The sequence below is a fragment of the Microcaecilia unicolor genome, chromosome 7 (genome assembly GCF_901765095.1).
Source record: "Microcaecilia unicolor chromosome 7, aMicUni1.1, whole genome shotgun sequence".
Taxonomy (NCBI): Eukaryota; Metazoa; Chordata; class Amphibia; order Gymnophiona; family Siphonopidae; genus Microcaecilia; species Microcaecilia unicolor.
In genome coordinates this window covers 289,311,967-289,330,905 of record NC_044037.1, presented here as the reverse complement: position 1 = coordinate 289,330,905, position 18,939 = coordinate 289,311,967, and the positions used below count along the sequence as shown (strand labels likewise).

General features: G+C 47.9%; 1 long non-coding RNA gene across 1 annotated transcript; it reads right to left on the bottom strand.

The window, feature by feature from the left end:
• Positions 1-2,573: 2,573 nt before the first annotated feature.
• On the bottom strand, positions 2,574-10,539 carry LOC115474549. The gene is made up of 3 exons (XR_003942871.1): positions 10,459-10,539; positions 6,899-6,904; positions 2,574-2,599 (listed from the first exon to the last, which is right to left on the bottom strand). It is a non-coding gene; the product is annotated as an uncharacterized LOC115474549 (long non-coding RNA).
• Positions 10,540-18,939: the final 8,400 nt, after the last annotated feature.

The window sequence follows — 18,939 nt, the reverse complement described above, 5'->3', positions numbered from 1 at the left end:
GAGCTGCCAAATTACCGAGTTCCAGGAAGGAAACTCTGAACTAGTCCTGCGTTTCTGCAACCCTATGCTGATTCATTATAGGACATGAAGTACTGTTTTAACTCGGACAACAAATAGCGGATGCAAGTTAACCACCGGGTTGGCCAAAAAGTCTCCTTCCTGGGGCTGAGTAACTTGGCAGCTCTGCAGCAGTGAGCCAAGAGCCAAAGAAGTTGACAAGTCATTGCCTCTGGTATAAACCAAAGGTGCCAAGGGACAATGTGTCAGAGGTATATATTTACAAAGTTGTACATGTGAGAAAAGTTTCACCTTTCATTTTAAAGATGTTTACTCTGAGTCTGTTTGAGTTAGGTGTGTCAGCAGACTTCTGGTTCTTCTTTGCTGATGAAATTGCGTTACTATAAATTTTCTTGACCCTCGGGGTTGGGGGGAAGGGAGGGAGGGGGGGCTAAGAGAAGCATAGTGGGGGTGGAGTAAGGGGGTGGGATAGAGAATGTGTAATTTAGTAATGTCAGATGTGCTTCTACTGATCTGCCACCAATAAAGTGCTGAATCATAAGTAAAGGGAGGGGGGGGGGACGAACGTAAATTAGAGCAGTGTAATAGTAAGCAACGACTACAAAGTATTTTATTTGGAAGCTTGTTTAACAGTATACATATAAACATTTTGTTCATAGTAATAAAGGTGGGAGGGAAGGGGGGGAATATGGGGGGTGGGGCGGAAATGTGGATAGCAGAAATTCACGATCTATGCTTATAAGTATGTTATGTTATTTAAACAATTATATATCACAAAGTATGTCCATGTGTAACAAGCTGCACCATTAATAATTAAAAATTGTTGAAACATAAATTTTCTTGAGTCTCTTATTCTCTATCTCAGTTGATAACACCCTCATCATCCCCGTCTCATCTGCCCGCAACCTCGGTGTCATCTTCGACTCCTCCCTCTCCTTCTCTGCGCATATCCAGCAGATAGCCAAGACCTGTCGCTTCTTCCTCTATAACATTAGCAAAATTCACCCTTTCCTCTCTGAGCACACCACCCGAACTCTCATCCACTCTCTCCTTGACTACTGCAACCTACTCCTCACCGGCCTCCCACTTAGCCACCTATCCCCCCTTCAGTCCATCCTGAACTCTGCCGCATGTCTTATCTTCCGCCTTGACCGATATACTCATATCACCCCTCTCCTCAAGTCACTTCACTGGCATCCGATCAGATACCGCATACAGTTCAAGCTTCTCCTACTAACCTACAAATGCACTCGATCCGCAGCCCCTCCTTACCTCTCTACCCTCATCTCCCCTTACGTCCCTACCCGTAACCTCCGCTCTCAAGACAAATCCCTCCTTTCAGTACCCTTCTCCACCACCGCCAACTCTAGGCTCCGCCCTTTCTGCCTCGCCTCACCCCATGCTTGGAACAAACTCCCTGAGCACATATGCCAGGCCCCCTCCCTACCCATCTTCAAATCATTGCTCAAAGCCCACCACTTCAATGACGCTTTCAGCACCTAATCACAACACCTCTACTCAGGAAATCGAGACTACCCCAACTTGACATTTCGTCCTTTAGATTGTAAGCTCTTCTGAACAGGGACCATCCTTAGTTATTAATTTGTACAGCGCTGCGTAACCCTAGTAGCACTCTAGAAATGTTAAGTAGTAGTAGTAGTGCTGATTTTGTAAATTGTGAACCGCCCAGATGGAATATGCTATTGGTACAGTATATCAAATAACAACAATCTTGAAACATGATACTGAGTACTGTGAAAATGATGAGGCTTGCGTGATAATGATTGTGAAGAATTGTGAGGATGGAGCTCTCACCTCAGGCTCCCAGGTCCCTCTTTCACTCAGGGTGAGCTGGTTCTTAGTATGCAGATTTTATGCAAATTCAGATCCTACCCCTTTTTACTCAGGGTGACCTGGTTCTCAAAAAAAAGCAAACAGAGTCAGGTCTTATCAACAGGATTTCTTCCATACAAATCTTTATTTCAGCCCATGGGGCACACCTCTCTTAGCTTAAAACACTTTCACAAGCTCAACAGTTCTTCCAGCTTAACCATTTCCTTTCTTCCTCTCAGTGCAATCTTCCAGTTTAAACATTTCTTCTTGCACAGTCCCATGTCCCTTTATTTCTTCCCCCTGAGCCCTTTCCCACTGGCATTTTGGCTCAGTACTAGCTCAGTCCAGGACACCCAGTCTCTTCTCAATATTAACTCTGGGACACACAGTACCTCTTCACTGTTCTAACCACAGCTTTGGCATCTGGGACACACAGTAGCTCTCTGAACACATAGTTCTTATCCTGGCACTCTAGGGCCTTCTTACCCCAGCCAGCTTCCCTGCCTTGCACCCCGTTCACCACAAGTCAAAAGGGCTCAGCCAGTACTTCACCTGGGGATCTCCAGCTACCAGCTCTCTTCTTCAGCTGCCAGCTCTCCCCCCTTTCTTCCTTTTTCAGGTGGGGTATTAAGGGTTTAATGGCAAACAGGACCCAGCCCATAACCGGCTGCACCTGTTTCCACCCCCAGGACTCTCCCCGGTCCTAGCGAGCTCCAGCTATACCTCCCCTTTGACTCACCTAGCCCTTCTCCCTGGACATTTTAGGGGGGTCAGCGCCCTCTAGGGGCCTAACCAGGGTAGGACAGCCTCTTCCTTCTTACATACCCCCACCCTTAAGATATTTGCTGCTCAACCTCAGCCACTCTGTAAGCCTTTTCCACTGAGGAGCAGCAATTCTTCCAAGAGGGCATACACTTTTCCAGGCTCATCCCTGTTCTATCCCTGGGTCTCACCAACCCCCATCTAGGCTCCTCATCCCCCTCTTAGCACATCCCATGGCCCCGGGCCCTTCCCATTCACCAGGCCCGAGGGGTTTCCACTGCAGCGGGCCCTTCCTGACCCCCTTCTCCTGCAGCCCCCTCCCACCTCTTGGGCGCCCGCCAATACCATGAGCCCTCCGAGGGAGGGGTCACCTAGCTCGCCTAGGTCCCTTATCTTTCTCCTTAGCCTCACATGGCCTGGCCCTTCCCCCCGTTCCCAGAGGACCTGAGGTGCCTACCCACAGCCGGTCCTGTCTGACCCTTCCTCTGCGGCCACCTCCTACCTCCCGGGGCATCAGACTTTACCACGATCCCTCCGAGAAAGGGGTCACCTGACGACTCCTCTCTTAGCACCACACATGGCCCGGGCCCTTCCCTCTCACAAAAAGGGTGCCCGCCTTTTTACCATGCTCCCCCAGGCTGGGTCCCCTGCAGTAGGTCCCTTTCGACCCTCCCCCTGCAAGTCCCAAAACCTGGTTCATAATGTCCAGCTTTAATAGCTCCTGTCCAGCGGTAGTTGACTCTGGTGAGTGCTCTGGCCTTCTCCTCTCCGGCTTGAACTTTTCTCCGGCTTCTCAGGCCTCCATCCTTCCTGGCAGTCCGATGGGGTGCAGCCTGCAATCACAACAAACAAAATCCAAGTGTGGCCTGTTTTCTCTCCTGGCCCCCTCACTTGTGCTGCACCTCCCTGTGTGTCCGCCCCCCCCTCCTGGGAAGGGGTTTGTGGCCTCCTCCATCCCCTACAGCCACTCCCAAGCCTCCAGTTATCACTTACGTATCCACTTTCACCTCCCCCCTAAATACCCTTTACCTGGGGTAGGTGAGCAAAGCGCTTTTGCTAGTGTTGGCCCCCTCGACAGGCTTCTGGAACCACCGCCTCTAAAACCTCCAGGGACACCTCCATCTCATGCCGACCCCTCATCTGGTCTGATCTGGACTCCACTGCTCCCACGTGGATGTTTAGTGAATAGCCCACCACTGCCACCATTTGTGAAAATGATGAGGCTTGCGTGATCATGATTGTGAAGAATTGTGAGGATGGAGCTCTCACCTCAGGCTCCCAGGTCCCTCTTTCACTCAGGGTGAGCTGGTTCTTAGTATGCAGATTTTATGCAAATTCAGATCCTACCCCTTTTTACTCAGGGTGACCTGGTTCTCAAAAAAAGCAAACAGAGTCAGGTCTTATCAACAGGATTTCTTCCATACAAATCTTTATTTCAGCCCATGGGGCACACCTCTCTTAACTTAAAACACTTTCACAAGCTCAACAGTTCTTCCAGCTTAACCATTTCCTTTCTTCCTCTCAGTGCAATCTTCCAGTTTAAACATTTCTTCTTGCACAGTCCCATGTCCCTTTATTTCTTCCCCCTGAGCCCTTTCCCACTGGCATTTTGGCTCAGTACTAGCTCAGTCCAGGACACCCAGTCTCTTCTCAATATTAACTCTGGGACACACAGTACCTCTTCACTGTTCTAACCACAGCCTTGGCATCTGGGACACACAGTAGCTCTCTGAACACATAGTTCTTATCCTGGCACTCTAGGGCCTTCTTACCCCAGCCAGCTTCCCTGCCTTGTACCCCATTCACCACAAGTCAAAAGGGCTCAGCCAGTACTGAAACAGGTGGGAAATCAGGAGACGAAAGGCAAATTTTGGTTCCAAACAAGGCAACTTTATTGCTAGCAAGTGAACAGCACCGAGTAGCCTCGGGACACTGTGTGTCATAAATCATCTGACGCTTACATTTATACTTCCCTACTGGGCCTGCGCATTTGGCCCCTTACACGTCATACTTGTCATGCGCAGTAAACATTTGTAGTTCTTACAGTACAAAATTGTAGTCCCAGTACGTACACACGTCATAACACTGAAATGATACTGGCAAGAAAAACGAAACTTAGCAGCTTATTCTGTACACACACAATGCTCCTTTCTAGCACAGGAGATAAGGTGCGGCTCAGGAATGCAGGGGGGGGTGTCAGCACCCTCCAAGGTCGCCTATTCAGATGGCGTTGCTACGTGCAAGCTGGTCTTGTATAGGCCTTGCAAACTACTGTTACAAGCTATATATCTAATAGCCCTGCATTCTGTCTGTACATTAGTAAACAGCAAACTTGTCTTGTTAGTAAACAGTAAAACTGGATAAGGCACAAATGTCCAGTGCAGTAATAAGGTGTGGCCAAACAGCCAAAAGCAGAGGTAGAGTGCATAAGTAAAAGTCCATCAGTAGGCACAAAACATGAGGTTGTCCTGTTGCTCAGTAGTATTCAGGTAGTACCGGCGTTCCACTCCTTCATTCCCCCCTTATGATACTTGAACATCCATTCTGGTGGAGAGTATCACCTCCATGAACCCTGAAAAGGAAAGAAAGGACAAAGATAGTTAGCGAGGGAGGCAACAAGCGAGCCCTAAGCCCTTGCGCAGCCGTTGGTTGCTTCGCCGGGGTTGAGACGGAGGGCCCCTAGTGGAATCCCCCCCCCTTTGTAGCCGGTCTTTTGCTGGCACAAGGGTGATGGCCCATTGAGTGACTCAGGGGGTTCAAAGTGCACATCAGCCACAAGGTGCTTCATCGTCAGCTTCATCAGACTGGGGAATGGGGGAGTACATCTGGAGAGCCATAAGTTGAGCAGCAGCACGGCGGTCAGCGATGCTTTCCATGGTGGAGCGGAGGCACCTGAAAACTAAGGGGAGAGACAAAGGTATTATTAGGCAAGACAGCAAGAACAGGCCACCCATGACGAGGAGGCCTTGCAGGCTCCCGGAGGTTGGGAGCCAGCTGGTGAGGGAGGAAGTCCAATCCCACGCACTGTTCCAGGTCTGGACGGGGACGTGGGCTAGTTTGACCATCCGGTCAGTTATCTCCCTGATGACATGGCTCTGGTCATCAATCTGTAAGCAGCAATTACTGAGGTTAAACTTGCCACACACCCCGCCCTCCTGGGCTAAGAGGTAGTCAAGAGCCAAGCGATTTTGGTAGACGGCGGTAATGAGCTTAGTGTTCTGTCGAGCTAGGATATTGAGGGCCAGGGCAGAATCGTTAGTGAGGATTTCGAGTACGGCCTGTAGGCGAATAATGCGATTTAGCATGTAGATAGGGGTGCGGTACCCCCATGTACCATCTTCAGCCCACGTGGCCGGTCCATAGTAATGAATGATGCGTTCAGGCGGCCACTCATTGTCTTTCCAGTCTCCAATTTGGACCTTGGGCTTGACGGGTGGGAAAGACCGTCGTCGTCGGGTAGGATTATGAGGCCCCTTTTCCACGTAAAGGGGGATACCCAAAGTTTCGCCAACTTGTATGGGCAGAAGGAAAAAACTAGGTCGGACCGTGCCCAAGAGGCAGGTACCGTACCAGCGGGTCGGGAGCTGTTCATAGGCCCTGCGTCCGCAGATATAGTAGTAGCCCGCCGGGGCTACCCACTTGAGGGAAGCGTTCCCTCCGTAGGTCCATGTCATGTTCAAGGTGGGTTCTGTCCAGATAGGCTCCGGGGCGGGCAGGTTGTCCGTTTGCCACCAGGTCGTCCGGCTGCCATTGTAGTGAAGAACCCCCGTACAAGCAGAGTCTCCCACTGGTACAGAGTAACGCTTCGATGGCGCTCGACTAGCGCAGAGGGTACCTATGATATTTGTTCTCAGGGCCCATTCGTACGGCTTCGGCCGTTGGGGAAAGGTAATGTTAGTGGTGTTGAGTGCATCCCATGTGTGTTGTCGGATCTCTCTCGCTTCCCAGGGCCATTGTTCACCCATGTCGGTGCCTCCACAGACGAAACAGTTGGCAATTCCGAGGGAGAGGGCGATGTTTTCAGCCAAATTGAGGAACATATTTCGGGCTTCTGGGGAAATGGGGAATTTAGTCTCGGTCTGCTCAGCACGAGCAATTTCATCAAATACGTCTTGGTAGCCGACAACAGTAGTCTGGTAGTGCGTAGGAGGCTTCGTTTCGAGACTCTGATATATGGTAATATATGTCAACGGATCCATTCCTCCGCCGTCAATGCCGAGGCCCCACGTTCCTCTCCAGGGCATGTCGTGTCCTCGGATGGGCCAGTCTAGGGACACATAGTTACCAGAACCTCGACGAAATTCACCCAGGCCGGCGCATCCGGCATATCCTCCTCCCGTATAAGCACATACTCGGTCCCAGCCGGAGGCTCGAGTGTCGCCGGCGCATGGGAGCCACACCCACGGGGAGCAGCATCTCATGTCTGGACTGAAGGGGCAGACATACTTGTGGTCCTTAACGTATGCCTCTCGCCAGCTCTGGCTACCACACTTGCGAGACCAAGGGTGCTTGTCCATGGCGGCACAGACGTCGAAGGTGAGGGTTGCCACAGTTTGGATGCCACCGACAAGGATACGAGTGGAATTAATGTAATACAGGATGCCATCTCCCTCGACTCCCGGAGGTCCGGCCACATACGCAGGGAGTCCTACGCTGAGGGTGACATTGTAGTATCTTGGTTTGGTAGGGCTGTGGCAGATAGTGAGATTTCCTTGGAGGCATCTGTGGAACTGTTGGAGGCCATTCGGAGTAATGAGGGCACAAGTCGGGAGAAACTGGCAATCGCCTTCCGGGGGCTGCGTCTGGTGAATGAGGGTAGTGACTAGGTGATATCCTCCCTCTATACGGTGGCGCACGAGGCGCAAACATTCAGTACAGTTCTGGCTCAAGGGGTAATAGCTCGGGACTGAGCAGAGGAGGAGTAGTAGGCTCAGCATCATATATGCGGTGGAAGGTATCCGAGCCTTTGCAGCAAGAAGATGATAAGGCCCACGATTATGGCTGCGATAAAGAGAGAGCCAAAAACGCAGTGGGTCCAGAAACTGAGTTCCTGTTGCGGGGCAGGCATGAATCTGGTGGTTCACGTCTTTCTTAGAGTCAGCCGTAATGGAGCGTCAGGATGTTGGTGCGCAGTCCAACGCTTCAGGGAGCTGCTAGTGGGAGCAGCAGGCTTCAATCGGGTCCAATGTATCCACACTGGGCTTCCTGCAATTTTAACAGCGGTGGAGGTCGTTAGGAGAACAAGGGAGGGCCCCTTCCATTTTGGCTTTAGGCAGTCAGATTCATCCCACTCTTTTACCCATACCTCGTCTCCCACCCTGAACCTGTGCGTCGGATTGGTGAGGACCAAGGGAGCTACTCTTTCAGTGTACTGCTGGATGTCTTGCACTACCTGGTGTAAGGCTCTCATCTGTTTTACTAAGGAACTCTCACCCTGTATCTGCAAGGAGTCGGGAAAGGAGGGCAGTGGTGGTGGCCTAGCGTACATCATCTCGTAAGGAGTAAGGCCTGTAGCCTTGGGGGTACACCTAAGATGCAGCAAGGCCAGTGGAAGCAGGTCGGGCCACTTGGCTTTTGCTTCTTGGCATAGCTTGGCAAGCTGGTTCTTCAGGGATCGGTTAGCCCTCTCTACTACTCCACTGCTTTGGGGTCTCCAGGCACAATGCAACTTCCAATCGAGGCCCAGTCTGGTACTGAGCTGTTGTGTTACTTCACTGGCGAAGGCGGGGCCGTTGTCAGAATTTATTTGCTTGGGGAGGCCGTATCTGGGTAGGATTTGATGAAGCAGTAGGGAGGTAACTTCTTTAGCCATTTCCGTTCTGGTGGGCTGGGCTTCAATCCATCCGGTGTAGGTACACACGGCGACGATGATAGCTTTGTAACCGCGCGCCGGGGGCATGTGTGTGAAGTCAATCTGGCACACGTGGAAAGGGCTGGTGCCTCGGAGAACATGTCCGGGCATAGGGCCGGGCCCCGTTCGAGGGTTGTTCCGGGCACAAGTCGCGCATCGGCTGGAAGCGTTTTTGGTCCACAGGGATGCTAAGCTTGGTTTTCCGGCCTTTTCTCTGCTTTACCAACATAAGGGCGGCCTTTTCTACCTTCCGTTGGGCCCAAGCCGGCGGATCCCGGACTACATCCAACCACGCTTCTATGTATGGAATGTCCTCGGGACAGCCGGGGTTTCCCTCAATTATAACAATATTCATGACCGCCGCCACTTTTTCATACTCGAATGACCCTTCCGGGGGCCATCCAGCAATTCCTAGCCCTGGCCACATAAATTGACATCTCTGTATCATCCCGGCCCTGCTACATTTATCTAGGTCGAACACTTCGCTGAAGTGTTCCGTCATTAAATCTAACGGTGAAGACCCACCCCCGCCCATCCTAACCTGAGTGCCAAAGGACAGGTGACGGACAAAGGGGGAAAAGGGAGGTGGAGGAGTAAGGGGTCTCGTTCCACCAGACACAGAAGGGTCAACACTCGGCCTGACCAGGACGCGGTCGCCCGGCCTGGAACTGCAAGCCCACTCACACACTTTCATACGCCACAAGAAACCCCCCCGTTCGTTCGCCGCTCGGTTTCGTCGCCGGAGCCTAGTGAGTTTCGGGACCTAGTCGGATACCAATAGTCCGTATTAGTCACTGGCTAAAAGAGGGTGATCACGCCTCTTCTTCGGTCCTTACTGGGCCGGTCACTACGTAGAGTATACTCGCCTGTCCGCCGGGGTCGCAGGCCGCGCCGTCGTGCGCTTCTCCCTGAAATGGAAAAAGGTGCCTTGTCGGAACCACACAGCCCCCTCTACAGTCAGGCGGAGTGGATCGGCCCTCCTCCGGGAGATGGACGCTGAAATCAGCGGTGGCCACTCACCACCTCCTCGGGTGGGAATCGATGACCCGATCCGACTGCAGTGGGGGAGGGGAAGAATATAATCCGATTCCCCTTTCTACTTCTGTCCCATCTGGGTCGCCAATGAAACAGGTGGGAAATCAGGAGACGAAAGGCAAATTTTGGTTCCAAACAAGGCAACTTTATTGCTAGCAAGTGAACAGCACCGAGTAGCCTCGGGACACTGTGTGTCATAAATCATCTGACGCTTACATTTATACTTCCCTACTGGGCCTGCGCATTTGGCCCCTTACACGTCATACTTGTCATGCGCAGTAAACATTTGTAGTTCTTACAGTACAAAATTGTAGTCCCAGTACGTACACACGTCATAACACTGAAATGATACTGGCAAGAAAAACGAAACTTAGCAGCTTATTCTGTACACACACAATGCTCCTTTCTAGCACAGGAGATAAGGTGCGGCTCAGGAATGCAGGGGGGGGTGTCAGCACCCTCCAAGGTCGCCTATTCAGATGGCGTTGCTACGTGCAAGCTGGTCTTGTATAGGCCTTGCAAACTACTGTTACAAGCTATATATCTAATAGCCCTGCATTCTGTCTGTACATTAGTAAACAGCAAACTTGTCTTGTTAGTAAACAGTAAAACTGGATAAGGCACAAATGTCCAGTGCAGTAATAAGGTGTGGCCAAACAGCCAAAAGCAGAGGTAGAGTGCATAAGTAAAAGTCCATCAGTAGGCACAAAACATGAGGTTGTCCTGTTGCTCAGTAGTATTCAGGTAGTACCGGCGTTCCACTCCTTCAGTACTTCACCTGGGGATCTCCAGCTCCAGCTACCAGCTCTCTTCTTCAGCTGCCAGCTCTCCCCCCTTTCTCAGGTGGGGTATTAAGGGTTTAATGGCAAACAGGACCCAGCCCATAACCGGATGCACCTGTTTCCACCCCCAGGACTCTCCCCGGTCCTAGCGAGCTCCAGCTATACCTCTCCTTTGACTCACCTAGCCCTTCTCCCTAGACATTTTAGGGGGGTCAGCGCCCTCTAGGGGCCTAACCAGGGTAGGACAGCCTCTTCCTTCTTACAGTACACAGCTACCCTTGTTACAGTAGACCCCCAATTCCATATCTACTAGAATGCAGCCAACCTCCAACCTATGAGATGACATGAATGGAAAGGAGGGGAGGAAGCCCTTTGGACAGCACCCTCCAATTACCAATACAAAAGTGCCCAGTGTGTCACACACACCTACCTAACACATTGCAGCCACTGTGGCAGGGGAAATAAAAGAGTAACCCCATACACCCACAGTGGGAATCAAACCCATGCCCCCCCCCCCTACATTCATGGCATACAGCCCTAACCCCTACACCAAACACACATCAATATATCTACATGTATCGCTCCAGGGTGTGACCGCACCTCGAATACTGTGTTCAATTCTGCTCACCTCAGCTGTTTAAAAGTTTTTACCTCCTGCACGCAGGGACGTCGCTTTAGACAGCCTTTTCTTTTGCTTCTGTTTCAGCTGTTCCTGTGGTCCCGCCCTCATTTCCTGTTTGCGGAAGGGCGGGACCACAGGAACAGCTGAAACAGAAGCAAAAGAAAAGGCTGTCTAAAGCGACGTCCCTGCGTGCAGGAGGTAAAAACTTTTAAACAGCTGGCTATTACGAAGGGGAGGGGGTGGGGGGAAGGAGGTCCTGAAATGGCAGAGTGGGTGAAGGGGGGTCCTGAAACGACAGAAGGGGAGGGGGGTCCTGCATGCAGGAGGTAAAAACTTTTAAACAACAGCCGGCTCTTATGAGGGGGAGGGCAAGACAGGGAGGGAAGGGGGTCCTGAATGACACGGGGGGGAAGGGGGTCCTGAAACTACAGAGGGTGGTCCTGAAATGACAGGGGGGAGGGGGGGTCCTGAAACGAGATGGGGAAGGGGATTTCTGGAACTCCACTGGAAGGGGAGGGGCAGGTCCTGGAACTGGAAGGGGAGGGGGGTCTTGGATCAGGGGGGAGCGAGAGGGGGGAGGGGGATGGGAAGAAGGGGGAGGGGGTCCTGGAACACGGACAGGGGGGAAAGGGGGGAGGAGCATGGGAAGAAGGGGGAGGGGGGTTCTGCAAACATACTCTCACACTCGCTCTCTCTCACACACACTCTCACACACACACTGTATCTGTGTGAAACACACTCACACACACTGTATCTGTGTGACACTCTCTCTCACAGACACACTCGCACCCAGTCTCACTCTTTCTCTGTCACACACACACACTCACACAGTCACTCTCACACACACACTCTCTCAAACATACACACTCCGAGGAAAACCTTGCTAGCGTCCGTTTCATTTCATACAGAAACGGGCCTTTTTTACTAGTTTATATATAATTCATTAACCCATTCTTAATACATACTGGTACTTTCTATACTTTTATATGTTTATATTTAATTCTCTTACAACATCAGTTATATATTATCTAACCTTTTATGTTTTAAGCCACAGTACTTAGTAATCATTATTACATGTCTTCGGTTCAATTTGATTTTATTCATTATTTATTCAGGGCCCCTTTTGCTAAGCCGCTGTAGGCTCTACGCGCACCCAACACATGCCAAAACGGACTTATTGCCTGATTACCCCATGCCTTTGGCGGTAATTTAAACTTTGGCACGTGTCCGCTACGCGCGTCTGAAACATAATTTTTATTTTCGGACACACGTAGCGGACGCACACCAAGTGGCATCTGACGGACGTAGGTCATTACCGCCCAAATTTTTTATCGCTAGGTCTATGGCTGGTGGTAAGGTCGCAGACCCAAAACGGACATACGGCAATTTTGATTTTGCCGCATGTCCATTTTTGGCAAAAATTTTAAAAAGGCATTTTTTGTGCGTGCACTGAAAACTATTTCTGTGCGCGTCCAAAACCCGTGGCTACAATACCACAAGCCACTTTTTATCGTGGCTTAGTAAAAGGACCCCTCAATTAATATTGTTTTATTTGACTTTTGTTTTCACGTTATTCATATTTTTAGATGTTCAGTTTGTTTTTATATATTTGTAAAATTTTTGTTTCTTTAGAATTATTGATTTGGCCCCTGATGTAGGCATTGTGATATGCCGAAACACGGACCGTTTCGGGTCCCTGAATATCTGCATCAATAAAGGAAGTTTTGATTACAGCTACTACTACTTTGACAAGTGCAAAGTGATGCATGTGGGTAAGAGGAACCCGAATTATAGCTACGTCTTGCAAGGTTCCGCGTTAGGAGTTACGGATCAAGAAAGGGATCTGGGTGTCGTCGTCGATGATACGCTGAAACCTTCTGCTCAGTGTGCTGCTGCGGCTAGGAAAGCGAATAGAATGTTGGGTGTTATTAGGAAGGGTATGGAGTCCAGGTGTGCGGATGTTATAATGCCGTTGTATCGCTCCATGGTGCGACCGCACCTGGAGTATTGTGTTCAGTACTGGTCTCCGTATCTCAAAAAAGATATAGTAGAATTGGAAAAGGTACAGCGAAGGGCGACGAAAATGATAGTGGGGATGGGACGACTTTCCTATGAAGAGAGGCTGAGAAGGCTAGGGCTTTTCAGCTTGGAGAAGAGACGGCTGAGGGGAGATATGATAGAAGTGTATAAAATAATGAGTGGAATGGATCGGGTGGATGTGAAGCGACTGTTCACGCTATCCAAAAATACTAGGACTAGAGGGCATGAGTTGAAGCTACAGTGTGGTAAATTTAAAACGAATCGGAGAAAATTTTTCTTCACCCAACGTGTAATTAGACTCTGGAATTCATTGCCGGAGAACGTGGTACGGGCGGTTAGCTTGACGGAGTTTAAAAAGGGGTTAGATAGATTCCTAAAGGACAAGTCCATAGACCGCTATTAAATGGACTTGGAAAAATTCCGCATTTTTAGGTATAACTTGTCTGGAATGTTTTTACGTTTGGGGAGCGTGCCAGGTGCCCTTGACCTGGATTGGCCACTGTCGGTGACAGGATGCTGGGCTAGATGGACCTTTGGTCTTTCCCAGTATGGCACTACTTATGTACTTATGTACTTATGTACTACTACTTATCACTTCTATAGCGCTTCAAGGCAAACGCAGCACAATACACCATACACGAAAAAGGCAGTCCCTGCTCAAAGAGCTCACAATCTAAATAAGACAGATAAACAGACGGAACAACTAAGAGGTAAGGAAATTAAAGGTAGGGTATAGGGCAAGTGAATAGTGGCTAGGAGTCAATTAAAGAGGTAGGGTACAGCTCCTGAGTTGGATTCGTCCTTTGATCAGCCTCTACTTTCTCCCTTACACCAAGCCCCCTCCCTGCCCATCTTCAAGTCTTTGCTTAAAGCCCAATGCTGCGTTCGGCACCTAACTCTTTCAGGAAATCCAGACTGCCCCAATTTGAATGCCCCTATCAGACTGACTGTTCACGTGTCCTTTAGATTGTAAGCTCTTTGAGCAGGGACTGTCCTTCTATGTTAAATTGTACAGCGCTGCGTAACCCTAGTAGCGCTTTAGAAATGTTAAGTAGTATAGTAGTAGTTTGGCTTTTCTGGCATAGAGGTTTTTTCCTGTTTGTGATATGACACGCGTACGTCCTTACCGCCCGGTTACCGCGTGAGACTTTACCACTAGGTCAATGGTTGCCGGTAAGGTCTCAGACCCAGAGTGGGCACGCTCCAATTTTAATTTTGCCGCACGTCCATTTTCACAAAAATTTTTAAAAGGCCTTTTTTTACAGGCGTGCTAAAAAATGGATCAACGCGCTCCCACAACCCGCGCCTACACTACCGCAAGCTATTTTTCAGCACACCTTAGTAAAAGGACCTCTTAATGTTTATTATGTCATGTTGGTATTATAATATTTTAATTTGCTTTGCTGCTATGTGATATGTGAGTGAGTGATGGAATATTATCCTATATAATAAAACGCACCTCCAACATTCTGAAGCTGACTGCATGGCTGAGACATTCCTGCTCTCTGTATCCATCTCCTGAATTGACATCACGTACTTCCGGGTTCGTCACAAGCAGAAGTGACCAACCACACGAGGTTTCTCGGCTTCAGAATATTGGAGGTGCATTCTATTAAATAGGATTGGTCAGTTCCTTGAAGCACAGCCAGAGCTCAGCGTCCTGCACAGTAACGCTCAGACATCAGAGAGAGAGAGGGGGGGGGAGGCTGACACCAGAGAGAGAGAGGGGGGGGCCTGACACCAGAGAGAGGGAGGGAGGGGGGCCTGACACCAGAGAGGGGGGGAGGTATCTCTATCAAACACACACACTCTCTCTCTCTCACACACTCTCTCTCTCTCTCTCACAGTCAATGTCTTTCTCTCTCTCACACTCACACTGTCTCTCACACTATGTCTCACACTGTATCACATTCACTCACACACTCTCTTGGTCTCATACACTCAGTCTCACAGAGTCTGTATCTCACACACACTCTCTCGCACACACTGTATCTGTGTGAAAAACACTCTCTCTCACACTGTCTCACATACGCACTTGCACACACTCATTCTCACACATACACACTCTCTCTCACAGACACACTCGCACCCAGACTCACTCTCTCTCACACACACACACACACTCGCACATTCACTCTCTCTCTCACACACACAGTCACTCTCACATACACTATCTCAAACATACACACTCCGAAGAAAACCTTGCTAGCACCCGTTTCATTTGTGTCAGAAACAGGCCTTTTTTACTAGTATTAATGATGATTCTAGCCTCTATATATAAATGTTGCTCTATATCAAGTTATTATCATTACACTCCACTGAGACCTAACTTTCCCTAGTGAGCTTTTTTGGCTTCCCTACCCTCTACCTGTTTTACTTCCATTCTTTCGTGTATTCCATGTATGTGAAGTAGGTATAACAATATTGTCCTGGCTCATAACCTGCTCTTGTGCTTCAGAAGGTCAGATGGTGTACTACATAGAATTAGGTGTATATCTGCTGTCTGCTGGGCTTAAGGTGGCAGTAATGTATCCCTCAGATTTCAGGACATTACTGTACGTTTTATCAGATGTCCACTTTATCCCGTTCCCCATGTATTTGCTAAGTCAGAGGGAAGGATATCTTGCTGTTGTGAGGAGCTCAGCATATGCAGATAGAGGTAAAGACCCCTGTGATCCCCCAGATATGCCAGTGGGACAAGAGGAGTCATCCAATCAGAATTCAAGTTTCAATTGATCCATTAGAGAATATTGCCATATAGGTGAATGTTGGTATATGATGTGCTACACTGGTGTAACTGAGGCATAACAATTCAAATTTCCACCTGTTAGATTCACTTTTTATTCTTTGCAATCAATGGAGGTTGGAAAGAATTATACAAAAGGGGTTGAGAACGTCTGTTGGTCCATCTGTCTGTCTATCTGAAGCTGTCATAGAGGCTGGTAAGTACTATTTTTATTCACATCTTTGGGGGGGTAGAAGGGGGTCAGTGACTACTGGGGGAGCAAGGAGGGGTCATCCCTGATTCCCTCCAGTGGTCATCTGATCATTTAGGGCATCTTTTTGTGCCTTATTCATTCCATAAACAAATCTAGATCAAAACGTTGAAGTTTTAGCCCTAGACGTTTTCGTTTTCTTCCATTATGGCTATAAAACGTCCAAGTGTTGAGAACGCCCTTAACCTGCCCTAATCCCGCCCCTGAAATGCCCCCGACATACCCCCTTGTGATTTGGACGCACTGCAGATGATTTGCATAGCTAAACGTCTGCAAAATAGTTTCAAAAATACCGATTTGGACATTTTGAAAAGAAATTTGTCCAAATGCTGCTTTATGACACTTTTTGGACATTTTTCTCTTTCGAAAATGATCTCCAAAAGCTTTGCCCTTGTCACGACTGTGGTCGTGACTCCACTTTCAGTCTCACCTTGTCTTCCAGTTGTGAGCTTCAGAGGTGGCTCCAGTCAATTCTTTTCTTTGCATTGTTGCCTCTGCTGCCACTTCCTGTGGTCGTGACTCCACTTTCAGTCTTCCAGTTGTGAGCTTCAGAGGTGGCTCTAGTCAATTCTTTTCTTTGCATTGTTGCCTCTACTGCCACTTCCTGTGTGTTCCAAGCCTCACTCTGGTGTTCAGTGTGTTTGAAGCTTCTTTTCGGTAGTGTTTCCACTTCCTATGTGTTTCAAGCCTCACTGGTGTTCAGTATGATTCAAACCCCTTTCCTGTAGTCGTGACATCATCAGTGAAGGCCCTCATAAGGAAGGTGAGGACATTCATTCAGGGCCTTTGCAAAGCCAAAGGTCTCCAGGTTTGTCGGTGTGCTTGTGTAGCACTTCTGTCTTGTTTCCTAGATAGTGTGCCTGTGTGGCACTTCTGCCTAGGTTCTTATCTGTTTATCTGTGTGCTAGGGTTAGCACTTCTGCTTCAGTTCTCCTGTTTGTCTGTGTGCTAAGGTTTCACTTCTGCCTTAGTTCTTCAGCCTGTCTGTATGCTAATGTTAGCACGTTTGTCTTGGTTTTTGCCTGTTTGTTCTGTTGTGTGTTTGTGTTTCCATGTGGCCCAACCTTGAACTCTGCCTAGTCTGCCTCGCCTAGAGCTCTGCCTAGTTTCTTCTTTCTTCTGCTGTTGTGTTTGGGTTCCCATTCGGCCTTGCGGCCCGCATGAGAGAGCTCTGTGTGCATTGGTTCTAGGTTGGCCTTGAGGCCCGTTTGAGTGTTTTCTCTTCTGGCTTTACTTAGTTCTGTCCCTGTGTTCCCTGCCTGAGTCAGACTGTGACCGTGCATGTTTGTGAGCCAGGGTATGAGCCTTCACTTATTCTGCTGTTCGCTGGTCAGAATCTTCTGTGATGATGTGGCTAAGCTGACTCTCCCCACCATCGTACCTTATACCTTCTTCAAGAGCCTTTACTTGGGCCTCAAGGACAGCTGCTTCTTTCTCTTGCTGAAGCAGCTTCTAGGCGATGTCTATCTCTGTCTTGTTGCATTCAGAGGTGGCAGCAATGGCAGCGTCAGTGGAAGCAGCAGCAACATTAGCCTCAGCAGCAGCAGCAGCAGCAGCAGCATTAGCCTTGGTAGTGGCAACAGCCTCAGCTGCTGCTTTCTTTCCCTCTTCTTCTATTTTAAGTTTTTCAAGTTCAATAGCTGCTTCTCATTTGCTATAAAGATTCTTTGTAGCCACTACATCCATTTGCAATTTAAGAGCAAGAGAGCTTGTAGTAGATCTGCTAGTATGGCGTGTTCTGTGTGACTTTAGGGACCTAGAACTTATAGTGCTCCTAGTGCTGCCAGAGTGTTGGGGAAGATTCTGCTCCGCTTCATATTATATCTTTATATTATATTGATATTTTTCAGCTTAGCATTGCTAGGGTTTCTTTTTAGCGATAAGGTTGGAACATTATTTTTTCCATTTTTATTTTCAGTTTTTTTATATCACATCTGTCATCATCTGTTATTTGTAATTTTTATCATAACATAATCATCATCCATTTTTTCATTTTATTTCTTTCCCAATTCTGATTCATATTCATTTATTTATTTTTTCACATTTTTCCATTTTTAGCATGTGTTTTGTCCAGATCGTCTCATTTCATAAATACTTTTTGGAAGGATTATCCATATATGCCAATTTGAAGGTATGATATACTTTGAATGACATCTATGAAATGTTTATTGTACATGTTGTTATCATTTATCAACTAAGTGTGTTATCACCTTCATGTATCCGTTTGTGATTTTCTTTTTTATTCACACAATGACAGGTTGTAACCGCATTTTACATGTTTGAAAACTCCACAAACAATTTAAGGAAAAACAGCGATTCCATAAAAATAATCTGCACCCATATCGAGCTGTATGCTGCTACAACAGTCTGCATTGTATTGTATTTATTATAATTCAAGAAACTCCCCCCAGCCATACTTCCTTGTACTCCCTCAAACTCGCAATCCAAAGCCTCATCAGTCATACTCCCCCCCCCCCCCCATTCAGCTCAACATTCGCCTTCTTCAGCCTCCCCCCTCTCGTTTGTAATTTTCAATTTTTTTCATTTCTAGTGCCCTTGTTTGAGTTTTTAGATTTTGTCTTTATATATCCGTTTGTAATTCTTAATTTTTAGTGTCAATTTATTAGCATATATATTTTCAAAAACATGGATTTTTATGATGTATTTATATTCCCAATTTGCATATAAAAAGAAAATTTTGAATTTTCAACAAATATACATTATTTTCATATATATAAACACTTTTGGCTATAATATCACTTTTATAAGTCCTCTTGCCTTTATCATGTAAACTTGTTTTTATTGCTGTCTAAATTATTTTAAATGTCACATTTCTATGGTTCACATACATGTTCTTATAATACATTTGAATAAATGACTTGCGATTATATATATAAAAATTTTTATATTTTTAATGTCATTTTTAATGTCACTTTTATTACACATAGCACTAAGTATGAAATATGTTTCTATAAGTTTTCATTTATTTATATACATGTT